Source organism: Podarcis tiliguerta, assembly GCF_965153285.1.
Source record: "Podarcis tiliguerta genome assembly, chromosome: Z".
Classification (NCBI taxonomy): Eukaryota; Metazoa; Chordata; class Lepidosauria; order Squamata; family Lacertidae; genus Podarcis; species Podarcis tiliguerta.
The window spans coordinates 21526356-21539409 of record NC_139553.1 but is presented as its reverse complement, the minus strand read 5'-3'; the positions used below and the strand labels follow the sequence as shown (position 1 = coordinate 21539409).

The 13054-nt window shown below is 45.3% G+C and overlaps 1 protein-coding gene across 1 annotated transcript in view; it reads right to left on the bottom strand.

Annotated features, from left to right (window-relative positions):
* LOC310669558 (uncharacterized protein) overlaps positions 1-12716 on the bottom strand; it is a 45119-nt gene extending 32403 nt beyond the window's left edge. Inside the window, exon 1 of the mRNA XM_083423886.1 lies at positions 12618-12716. The gene's annotated coding sequence lies outside the window, so the exon portion shown is untranslated. The remainder of the gene's footprint in view (positions 1-12617) is intronic.
* Positions 12717-13054: the final 338 nt, after the last annotated feature.

Genomic DNA, 13054 nt, shown 5'->3' with positions numbered 1-13054 from the left:
CTGAAATCAAGAATCTCATGCTCTACTGACTGAGTTATTATAATGCCCTACAACAAGAGTCCTTCTGTTGAATTCATGGTCTCTGAAATACTGGTTAGAATTGGGGGATGGAAGAGCATGGCTAGATCAGGCCAACAGTCCAACTAGGTCTGGGAAACTCTGAAGTTGGACCCGAGTGCAAGATTCCTCTCCCTTCCTGTGGTTTCCAGGAACTGCTATTCAAAAGCATTACCACCTCAAACAGTGGAGGCAGAGCTAGTAGTCATTGATATCCTTAACCTCAGTGGGTTTGTCCCATCCTCCAATTTGGTGCTTTCACATATTCTTGCTGGGATAAGGCATTGGGGATCTGTTATGGAAAACGGGTCACTATGTTCATACTCCTAAAGTGGCAAATAAAAGGTAAAGGGACCCCTGACCATTAGGTCCAGTCGTGACTGACTCTGGGGTTGCGGCACTCATCTCGCTTTATTGGCCGAGGGAGCTGGCATACAGCTTTCGGGTCATGTGGCCAGCATGACTAAGCTGCTTCTGGTGAACCAGAGCAGCGCACGGAAATGCCATTTAGTTTCCCGCCGGAGCGGTACCTATTTATCCACTTGCACTTTGACATGATTTCGAACTGCTAGGTTGGCAGGAGCAGGGACCGAGCAACAGGAGTTCACCCCGTCACAGGGAATCGAACCACCGACCTTCTGATTTGCAAGTCCTAGGCTCTGTGGTTTAACCCACAGCGCCACCCACGTCCCAAAAAGTGGCAAATGCATCATCTCAAATTCATGAAATGTTGTCTTGTTGCTTGGGATATGTGGAAATGTGAACAGTCTCCTCTTAACATAGCAAGTGTTTATGAACAAAGCTTCCTAATGATCAACATTTATGGATGGGTGGCAGTCTTTGTAAAAGAGAGTGCAAAAAAACATTTGGCTGGTCTCAGTGTAGTATGCGCCTCCGCGCTGCTTGCTACCTTTAGAGTTTTATGCTCAAAAATCATCCACAACATTTTTGGAGCCATTTGGTAGCAGCTGTGTCCTGGCTTTCACCTAGGTTTGACTAGAAATGGGAAAACATTCAATAAAGATTACCATCAGGGCCAAGGAAATAATTCCATTCCCAAAAATACTTATATGATTTCAGAGTTTCCCTCTTTTTCTTGTCTTTTCTTTTTCACCACTTCACTTTATTCTGGACCCGCAGATTAGAAAGACAAAAGTGTTTTCTGGAGAGCACCAAGCTGTAAGCTGCAAGGGATAGAGCAAAACTTTCCATGAATTCCTGTTGATCCTGGATTCCTACTTGCACAGCAATATTGATTCAGGACAAATATAGACCACTGGCTACACTCCGTAGCTTTCCACAGATAGCTTCTCACCAACCAGCCAAAGCAAACCGTACTCATCTTGAGAACAGGGGGCAGGACGCCATTCTACACAGGGAGACAGCACAAAGCGTTAGAAACTGGGGTGGGGTGAATACTTTACACCTAAGACCAAATGCCTGGAATGCAATAACTAGGGGACCTTCAACACATCCGTTTTACTGGGTATTCATAATTGTTTTCATGATGCTATCATGGTGGTTATGTGTCATCCTGCTATCAATACTGTTTGTGCCTGCAAAGGTTTCAGGGCAGTCACACTGTTTTGCTTCCAATCAGTGACTGTCCCATAACTTCCTGCTGAAAATCTGAAACATTTCATTCTCCGTGTTTGTTTGTTTGTTTGTTTGTTTTGGTCCTACCTTTGTTGTGCCAGAATGCAAAAATGTGATAAGTTCACTTACCACCCTGGTGCAGCTGCATTGCATACTCTCCAACATTTCTCTGATGAAAATAGGGACATCCCATTCTATAATGATAAATTTACTGTTTATACACCACACATCTTACTGGGTTGCCCCACCCACTCTGGGCAGCTTCCAACATATATAAAAATATAATAAAACGTTTAAAAAGTCTTCCCTATACAGTGGTACCTCGCAAGACAAATGCCTCTCAAGACGAAAAACTCGCAAGACGAAAGAGTTTTTTGTTTTCTGAGTTGCTTCGCAAGACAGATTTCCCTATGGGCTTGCTTCGCAAGACAAAAACGTATTGCGCCTTTTTTAAAAACCGCCAATGCATTCCTATGGGAAACATTCAATACACAGTGGTGCTTCGCAAGACGAAAAAATTCACAAGATGAAAAAACTTGCAGAATGAATTAATTTCGTCTTGCGAGGCACCACTGTACATGATTGCCTTCAGACGGCTCAGGGGTCGGATAACTCCATACCCTCCAACATTTCTCCAATGAAAATAGGGACATCCTATGAAAAGTGGGACATTCCAGGATCAAATCAGAAACTGGGACGGCTTCTCTAAATCAGGGACGTCTCTGGAAAATAGGGACACTTGGAGGGTCTAGCATTGAAGGCCAGCACTGCCATCTCCCAAGCACGGCTTTCCAGGTGCAGGCACTTCCCGGCCAGTGGGGATGCATAGATTGTTGCCTTGCTGACTGGAGACATAAATCCACTGCTTTTGTTCTGGGGGGACGCAGGAGTACGCATACCGCTAAACATTTTGTGAATCTTTGTACTTTGGTCCATTCACTGTATTTATTTTTCCTGATTTGAACTATAAAATTGTGGTTTTTCTTGAGTCAAAATGAGAGTACCCCTAAACATTTTTTTAAGAAAAAAAGCACTGCATAGATCCAAGCATGCCTGCAAATTGGCCAGTGGCAGGCAGGCCTGGTGGCGGGCCTCTCTCAAGTGCAATGCATTCCTAATTATTATTATTGTGTAATTATAAGATTGTTATATGATAGTAGAAGGTTTTATAATCTTGGAAGAGGGTGTGGCTGTGAGAGGGCGCGGCTGAGAGTATCATGGAGAGAAATTCTCAGTTTGCCATTGCTCTGCTATTCCCATGACTGCCTCAATATGCTGGTTGATTGAACTTATAGCCTTCTGGATGCAAAGGATGCACTTTCCCACTCAGCCTTCAGGGGATACGCATCAGAGAACTGGGATGCAGTGGTGTTTTACACTAAAAAGTGCCCTTGGCCCACACAGAGGTATTTGCGTGTTCAGACCCAGAAAACTCCCCCCTAAATAAATTCACACTTGACTCAAAATTTTTGGTTTTGGTTTTTGGCAGAATTTAGGCCACAACTTTATTGATTACAGAAAGTGAATGGTTGCATAGGCTCTGGTTCTCCTAGCTCCCTGCACCCTTGTAGGTAGCGCTGACCCAGGGTTCCAGCATAGGTCAGCCAAGGGTGAACACCTGGATAAGCAGAAAGCCAGGAACAAGCTATCTCTGCCACCCAAATGCCCCAGGCACAACCCCCTCTCAGGGGTTGACCAAAGCATCGAGTCCCTGGATTCCTTTAATGGAATACCCTTCACATAGGGATGGCAAGAGCGTTCTCCCATCCCTATCACCTGAACCAGAGCCTATCCTCAACCTTACAAGTTGTGACGATTTGCTACGCAGCAGGCGAAACCCAAATGGCAACAGTCAATCAGCCAAGTGGGGAACATTCCTGCCGTGCCCCTGTCCTAATGACAGATGACACACAACAGCATAGCAAGGTCAAGCACAAAGCCCTAAAAGTAGGGAGAGGTGGGTGGGTGTTCTGAATGCACACGTCGAAAGAGGAAGCTCTGGGTCACCTGCATGAGCATAAATAGGTCCCTCCATCCATTTGGACTGCATCCTGTTGGCCAGAATGCACCCAGCTTCGAGGGACCTACCAACTGGGTGTTGTGGCTGACCAATCGTACCCACCCACAAGACAGCGTGTTGGTTTCCAGGTCTCACCGCAATACGAGCCCTCTTTAAAGGAGGACCCGATTTCTGTCACATTGTGTATTTGTGGAGAATGTGCAGGATGCTGAAATGTTTTATACAAGCTGACAGAGGTTTTAAGACTGCATTACACAAAGTGGTCATGGTGTAACAGGTGCGTCTTCTGGTTGAGTCTGCCATGTGCAAAGCAGTCTCGAGGCTGCACACACCTTGTTTCTGTTAGTCAAAGCAGAGGGGATGAGGAATGAAGTGTGGGAAGGTGTATTGAAGCAGGAACCTACTCCTGATTTCCATAGAGGGTTATATCAGAAACACAGAATAAATGAAGGGATATCTTTCACAAATCAAAGCAGGATGTATGGGCCTGGGGTCTGCAAGGGCCTTGGACTATAAAAGGTCTGAACCTGTTTCTATCTGAAGGACATCTATCTCTCTTAAGAGTGGAAAGAGAGGGATAGAGGAAGTCATCATGAAGTTAGGGGAAAGGGTGAAGGTAGTATGGAACGTTTGAGGTTTTGAGCAGCTATTCCATTTTCCTGCAAAGCTAGTTTCTTCGGGTCTATTATCAACCAAGTTGTGACAACTTGGTCATCCATATAAAAGCTATTAAGCTCCGTATGCAAGCCATAGAAGCCAACTCCTAGAGGCCATGGGGGCTTCAGCCCCCACAATAAAAGATTAGAGGGGGCTGAGCCCCCACAAAGTTGATTGGCATCCCCATTCAAATGGTGTGTGCCCTGCTTCATGTGATCAGTTATGTAGGGAGGGGCTTATCTGGGCCCCCACAATATTTTATTTTGTTGAAATTGGCACCCCTGATGCAAGCAGAGCACCTTATTGATCACCCCAGAAGAAAGTATGGATGATTACAGGGTGGTCTTCTCCAACACAACAGCCTTGTCTTAATAAACAGAGTCTTGAACAGACTTTTACCTTAATCACAATGGGAAGGCTTGATTTTTATTCCACACACAGGAATCATTTTTAAAAAGGTATTGCTATAACATGACATATGGAAGAGCTGCATATTCCTGCATTGCAGAGAGTTGGACTAGGTGATCCTCAGGGTCCCTTACAACTCTACAATTCTATGATGCTATGACATAGTCAGCTCCCTGTCCTGGTCTTTAAACCCCCTTATGGTTTTGCCCCTGCTTTTCTCTTCATTCATACATCCCTGCATATGGGGATAGATGAATCTATTCATTTGGGTCTCTCTCTGTTCCTCATTTCTCCAGTCCTTTTTTTTTTTTAAAGAATTCATCACCATTTTTGTGTGCACACCTTCTAGTATACTCATTTTTTAATGCAATTTCTTCTAATATATATTTACAATTTCTCTTAATGATGCAATTTCATGTATTTTGAGTGGCTACCCATGAGCACCTGATCAGCCTCTTTGAGAACAGGATGCTGACCTAGATGGGCTTTTGGTCTCCTCCAACGTCAGGGCTCTTCCAGTGTGCTTCTGTTTGTATGCTTTTTTTCCTCTGGAGAGATGAGAATTTTTAAAGATAGCTACATTTCATTCTGCATGTTGGTTTGGAAAGGTGGATCCAATATGTGACCCAAATTAAAATGTTACCCAAATTGATTTTTCTCCCATGCCTACAGCTGCATGTGATCTTTGTCCCTCCGTTTTCATCACCCTCGCCTGACCAAATGTCTTCTTGAAATGACTCCACCCTTTACACTTTGTGCTCAGAGCCACCTCCCAGAACCCCTGCAAACTATTCCTCCTGACCTGGGAAGTCTCCAAATATTTTGGACAATAATTCCTATCAGCCGTCTGACCATTGACAGCACTGATGAGGGCTGAGCTGCTGTTCAAAACATTTAAGAAGAGCCTGCTGGATCAGACCAATGGTCCATTTAGTCCAGCAACACCTTCTCACAGTGGCCAACCAGATGCCTGTGGGAAAGCCGGAAGCAGGATTCGAGCACTCTGCTTTCCTGTGGCTTCTAGCAACTGGATTTCAAAACATTTAATACCTCCAACTGAGCATAGCCATCATAACTAGTAGTCAGTGATAGCCTTATTCTCCATGAATTTGTCAAATCTTCTTTTAAAGCTATCCAGGTTGGTGGCCATCACTGCTTCCTGTGGGAGCAAGTTTCATAGTTTAACTATGCATTGTACTATCTTTTATCTGTCCTGAATTGGAATTTGGAGAACATAGGTTCAGGAGGTTGGGGGAAGCTGACATAAATGAGTGGAGTTGAAACAAATGTAGATTTTCCACCCCCCACCCCCCGTTTAGCCCATGTCATCTTTCCTCCCATTTTTCTCTTATCATCCCTGTGTTAAGTTAGAGAGGATGCTCAAATAAGGCATCTTTGGTTTCTATTTTGTTTTTCAAGACATTCTTATGATAAAGAAAGAAAAAACAAGCTTACACAGTGTTTAGTGGTTCAGGTTTGGAAAAATGGTTGCATGGAACTCTTGTGACTATATGTTTTCAACAAGCCTGCTCAGTCACTGCCTTTTGTTTGAAGGGGTTTTTAACACTTTGCCACTCAAGGAAAATGATACCAGAAAGGAAGAACCCACCCCTTCTGTGAAAATGTGCATATCTCCTGTAGATATTCGATCACTGTTTAATAGAATGGCAGCCCTCAGAAGATTCAGTTTTGGATGGAGGCTACCATTTTGTATGTAAAAAAGCACTTTTAAAAATTAAACCCCCCCCTCAAAATATGGTTTTCTTAGGAAACAAAATGATAGCCATTCCAATTCTCTTCCCTTGTTTCATATTGCCCCAAAAATATACCTGAAACAAAACAGCTGATTTTGAGGTGGATGAAATATCTGAGTAATGGTCCTTGTCAATCTGATCCCGTTTCATATCCCACCAGACTGCCATTAAGATTCTACCTCTTGCTGATGTGTTCACACAAAGTGAATGATGAGAAAGGATAAACTAGCCAAGCTAGATACAGCACCCTGAGCTTAAGGAATTCGAGATCAGGGTGCATGGAAGCAATGAAGCTGTCCCAATGGGTTGCCACCTACTTGCCAAGTTTTTAAAGGTGTGGTGAGCTTACTTGTGAGGCTCTTGTGACTTGCAGGAATGTGGAGTGTGTGCATGCACACTGCATCTGAGAGGATGGGTCTGTTCCCAGTAGTGGAATTGGTATCTGGTCATGGCTGTGCCTTCTACTGACTCTGGTTCTTCCATTCCCAGTCAATACCTTCCCTGGAGGCCACTGATTTTTTTTTTCTCCTTGGGAGGGGATGGGAGAGGTGGGATTCCTGCCTCCCCATCCAGAGCTGCCAAATTCTGGAAAAGGGGAGTACCTACCTCCTCCAACCTCTGTTCCCAAATTCTGGAAAAGGGGAGTACCTACCTCCTCCAACCTCTGTTCCCAAATTCTGGAAAAGGGGAGTACCTACCTCCTCCAACCTCTGTTCCCTGATCTCAACAACCCCATATCATTCTGTTCCATCCTCTTTCCCCCATTCCTCACACCTACCAATCTAAGCCTGAGCTTGACAGTGCCTTGGAACTCATCACACAACAGAGCAACGCCAAGATACGAATCATCGAAGGAGTCTGGATTTCTGGCGCAGAGCTGAATTCACAGACTGCTCAGGTGCAGACCCAGATTTACTGGGCTTGCCACTCCATCAGCAGCCTCTGCTCGTGTGAAGAAGACGCAGCACAGCAGCAAAGAAGGTGGTGTCCGCTGAGAAGGCCTGGTGGTGACCGACAACCCAGTTCACCAAAGCCATCTCAGCTCCCCCTGCTCTCATCATTGGTTCAAGTCAGGCCAGGGAGGATTATGAAATAGCATTACATGGCAGGCCTGAAAGCCAAAGTGTCTCATAACTGGATGTGTGATTTTTGGAATTGCGCCTCCGACGCTACAGCAAGTCACACACAAACGCTCCTTTCCTTCGCAGAGGCCAGGCCTGTTCTGACAGATGAGAAACCTAATCTTAGCAGTGGCCGCCCAGCCAGCACATGCCTCTCAAAGGTCACCCACTCAAGTCCAAGAACTTGTGTGTTGGAACTATCACCATGTGCAATAGATTTCTATGCTCCTCTCTCTCTCTCTCTCTCTCTCTCTCTCTCTCTCTCTCTCTGCCTGTTTCTCTCACTCACTCTCACATGCAGAGTTTTAAAACAGAGAACAAGTCTATGGCATTTATTCTATACTAGAATTATTACTATTAGGAATATAAAAGAGCCTGCTGGGTCAGGCCAGCGACCAGGCCAGCGACCCATCTAGTCTAGCATCCTGTTCTCACAGTGGCCAAACAGATGCCTGTGGTAAACTCGCAAGCAGGACCAGAGCACAAGAGCATACAGTGATACCTCGGGTTACGAACTTAATTCGTTCTGGAGGTCCATTCTTAACCTGAAACTGTTCTTAACCTGAAGCACCACTTTAGCTAATGGGGCCTCCTGCTGCTGGGCCGCCGCCACACGATTTCTGTTCTTATCCTGAGGTAAAGTTATTAAGCCGAGGTACTATTTCTGGGTTAGCGGTAACCTGAAGCGTCGCGTCTGTAACCCGAGGTACCACTGTAGTCTCTCTTCCATAGTTTGCCAGTAAATGGTATTACAGTGGTACCTCGGGTTAAGAACTTAATTCGTTCCAGAAGTCCCTTTCTTAACCTGAAACTGTTCTTAACCTGAAGCACCACTTTAGCTAATGGGGCCTCCTGCTGCTGCCACGCAGCCAGAGCACGATTTCTGTTCTCATCCTGAAGCAAAGTTCTTAACCCGAGGTACTATTTCTGGGTTAGCAGAGTCTGTAACATGAAGCGTCTTTAACCTGAAGCGTATGTAACCCAAGGTACCACTGTATTCAGAAGCATTGCTGCCGCTGACCATGGAGACGCAGCATAGATATCATGGTTACTACCTTATTCTCCATGAATTTGTCCACTTCTTTCTTTGAAGCCATCCTGCGGCAGTGAATTCCATAGTTTACCTATGCACTGTGTGAAAATAAGTCTTTCCTTTTATCTGCTCTGAAGCTTCCAAAGTCCAGCTTCATTGGATACCCATAAGTTCTAGTGTTTCCTACCAGTACCTTTTTCCCTGTGGGAGAAAAGCAAATGGGAGGGGTGATTTTGAGCAGGAAAAATGGACTGAAGGGGGAAACAACCTCCTTGGACTGAAACGGACTGAAGGGCTAAACAACCGCCTTCCTCAGCCATTCTCCCACTTAAATTTGTAGCCTGTTGCTTGGTTTTGGTTCAAAAAACCATTGCTAATACCACAGCCATTTCCTTACGTCCCATGAAGGGTGGAGATGAGGTCACGGTTGCTATCCCTCCTCCTAACTTCCAGATGGTCAGCCAAAAGTCTGAATAGTTGTAGGCCCACAGCCAGAAAACATGCCTAGACATGATGTGTTAAGGTGCTTGGCTGAATGTGTGGGGATGTCACCTCAATAGGGACTTTCTGATTTGGGCAAAAAATAGGGCTGTGTTTGAAAATGGAGTTGTAACAATAAAAATTACCACTAGATGGAGCCCTTACATATAGCTGCTAATTAGCGGGGGGGGGGCAGGCGAGGAGGCACCCCCCCCCCCATCATTTTGTTGTTCAGCTTTCCCCCATTGATTGACATATATAAAGCTGATGTAGTGATATTATGGATTTGGTATTGGTTTCCATACCCATTTTAAACCTTAACTTTTATCCGCTTCGTTTAACAATGTTGTTGAAAGATCATAGTTAAACATAAAATTACATTAAATCACTCAATCATTATTCCATATTCCACTTTTACTAAAAAAAGAAAGAAAAAGAAAACGCTCAGTACATACTGATTTTGTTTGTCATATTTGTGAGTGGGAAGAAAAGGAATATTAAATCAGCATTTCCACTTTATCCTCCTTCAGTTGCTATTACGATACCTACAAATAAAAATTTTATTTCTGAAAAACTAATTGATTGTTGTTGCTGTTGTTAGCATTTCATGAATTTTATAATATACACTGCTATTTTTCTAGAAAAAGAGGTGCCAGAACTTACCATGAATGCCTCCCTTGTTCTCTTAGAATGGCAATGGCACCCACCTGAGAGGTGCCGAGCTGAGTTCAGGGGAGTTCCACCTGAAAAAACCCATGATTACATAGCGCCACCTGTTGCACATGAACAGGTTTGGCAGCTCCTTGCCACAAGGTGCTGCATCTCAATCAGGGCAAGGAACCTTTCTGATTCCACTGAGTCAGTTCCTTATCAAGATCTTCCAAGCAGGCCAAATTTGATGGGCAGGCAGGTCAATCATCAATGTCACTGATGTTACAAATGATGTCAGGCACTTTGGCTTGACCTCTCAGGCACAAGGCACTGGTAAAAGGAAGTTGCTTTAAGAATCTAGACATAAGACACAGAGGAAACTCTAGAGGGAAGTGGAGGCAGGAAGAGTAATCAAGGGAAGAATATGCCATTGTCGCAACTATATCATAGAATCATGGGACTGTAGAGTTGGAAGGGACCACGGGGGTCATCTAGTCCAACCCCCTGCAATGCAGGAATCTTTTGCCCAACGTGGTGCTTGAACCCATGACCCTGAGATTAAGAGTCTCATGTTCTACTGACTGACCCATCCATCATGAGCTATATGTTCTTCAGCTTACTTACAGCAGGGCAGGCTGGTCCAAATACCCAAGAATCCTGGGAGCAGCAGTTGGTTATGGGTGCTGAGAATTGTCAGGAACCTCCTCTCCCAGAGCGACAGTTCCCAGAGTTTCCTGTGAAGAGGGATTGGTTTTTAAACCACTCTGAGAACTGTAGCTCTGGAAGGGTAATGAGGGTCTCCTAATAAATCTTGGTACCCTTAACAAACTACTTCTCCCAGGATTCTTTTGGGGGGAGCCATGACTATTTAAAGTGATATCACAGTGCTTTAAACATATGGTATGGATGTGGCCTGTGGGACGCAGGTGGCGCTGTGGGTTAAACCACAGAGCCTAGGACTTGCCAATCAGAAGGTTGGCAGTTCGAACCCCCGCGGCAGGGTGAGCTCCCGTTGCTCAGTCCCTGCTCCTGCCAACCTAGCAGTTCAAAAGCACGTCACAGTGCAAGTAGATAAATAGGTATCGCTCTGGCAGGAAGGTAAACAGCGTTTCCGTGTGCTGCTCTGGTTCGCCAGAAGCGGCTTAGTGATGCTGGCCACATGACCCGGAAGCTGTACGCCGGCTCCCTTGGCCAATAAAGCGAGATGAGTGCCGCAACCCCAGAGTCGGTAACGACTGGACCTAATGGTCAAGGGTCCCTTTGCCTTTACCTATGGATGTGGCCAGAGACAGTAAAGGCTGAGTACCTCCACCGGCATCAGTGATGGACTTTCGGCTGCACCCTATACAACGCCTAAACTCTGTGCCCCACCCTCCACCTTCTATTGTTCGTCACTGTTGCAGCACCCTCTTTGGTGCCCTCTTGGCCTGGTGCCCATTGCAGGAGACCCAGTCTCACCTCCCTAAAATCCGCCTCTGCCGACATGCTGTCTCTGACAGATTCCCCACCACCACCAACAAGGGAATGCAGTCCTTGCCATAAAGAAAGGTCTTTCCATTCCCCTGCAGCAAGCAGGATATGGAGCCTGGACTAGATGATCTTCCCAAAGGCTTCATAGAAAAAAGTGGGTTTTGAGGAAGGACTTGAGGGGAGGATGAGAGCTGGTCTTGCAGCAGGCTTCTGGAAGGCAGAGGAAGCAGGACAGCAAATGCAGAGAAATATTTGGCAAGAGCAGGGCTCTTCATACTTTTGGCGGGGGGGGGGGTGGAACTAGATGAACAAAGATCACAGGAAGGGATGCTTCAGGATATGAGTGGAGAGATAAGGAGGCAAGTCCGTGGAGGCTTTCAGGATAAGGATGTCTGGACCTGTGGCGTTCCAGATGTTGCTGGAATGCATCTCCCTCGGTCACTCTGACCACTGGCCTAGTTGGCCAGGGCTGCTGGGAGGATATGTCCAGCAAAATCCTCACATCTCCTCTGCCCCAGTTGATCCTGTTTCTCATTTTATCATGGAGTGAGTTTCCTAGATTAAATCACCTCTACAGTTAGTTGGCTTCACTGAAATCACAGGAGAGCTGGATCTTAACGGCTTCCCACCACTTCCCACCGCTGCAAAGGTGCAAAGGTGCAAATGCTGTGTTATCATTTATGCATTTACATATGCTAATTTCCAGCTGCAAAGCTCAATCTGCTTGAAAACAGGCCAGTTGATAGAGGTGTCTATGCAATTCGAGAACTGAAAGCCATCAATAATACGGCTTCACAATCTGCAGGGAATGAACGAATGAGTCTTAACTGACTGGAATTACAGAAAACAGGAGGGAAAGTTGGTGCCAGCAACAACAGAAAAACTAGATAGCTGAAGCAGCAGCAGCAGTTGTTCTAAAACCTTAGCAAAGTTATTATTTCTTCTCTTCTGAACAGAAATTCCTTTCTAGAATAATTTTACTTTCACGCCAAGGTAATAATAGTGTCCAAAATAGTTCTTATTTTCATTTTAAGACTTACCAAACCATGCTGGAAAGTGCATGTCTTAAAAACTCACAAATCTCTGTGTGATAATATAGAATTGCCCAGAAATTGAGCCCACCAGAATTTCCTGGTCAGGTACCACCTTCTGGTTGTTTGTTAGAGTATTGGACTAGGACCTAGAAGACCAGGGTTCAAATCCCCACTTAGCCATGGCGCCCCTTGGGACCGTCAATGCCTCTCAGCCTAACATACCTCATAGGGTTGTTGTGGGGATTAACTGAGGAAAGGGGAAGAATAATTTACACCACCTTGAGGAACTTGGAGAAAAAAGGTGGACTATAAATTAAATAAATAAGAGCAGCCTACCTGCGGGACACTAGTACAGCATCTTCATGAGACTAAGTGAGTCAGTTCTGATGACAGCTTTGTGGTGGCCAATGAGAGGTTAACTTTCCAAATTAATACCTTACTGCCCAGATCCCACCCTTTAAGGGAGGGAAAGGAAGGCTAACAGCAGAGGACTCTACATCTGTGGAGACTGCACTGCTCTTCCGCTCTTCTGAAGAAAGCTGGACTTTCTGTGCCCTGAGAAAAGACAGAAGAACCACAGAAAAATACAGGATGACCACAGTTGGCTGAGGGCATCACATGCTCTGTAAGAAGCAAGCGAAAAAATATGGCAATTCCACCCTAAAACGCCTCGCATGGAATGATGCACTCTCACTCTGACAGGACAAATGAGCAATTCAGGCACAATGCGTTGATTCCTTAAACATCTGGGGAAATGGGTGAGTATCCCACAC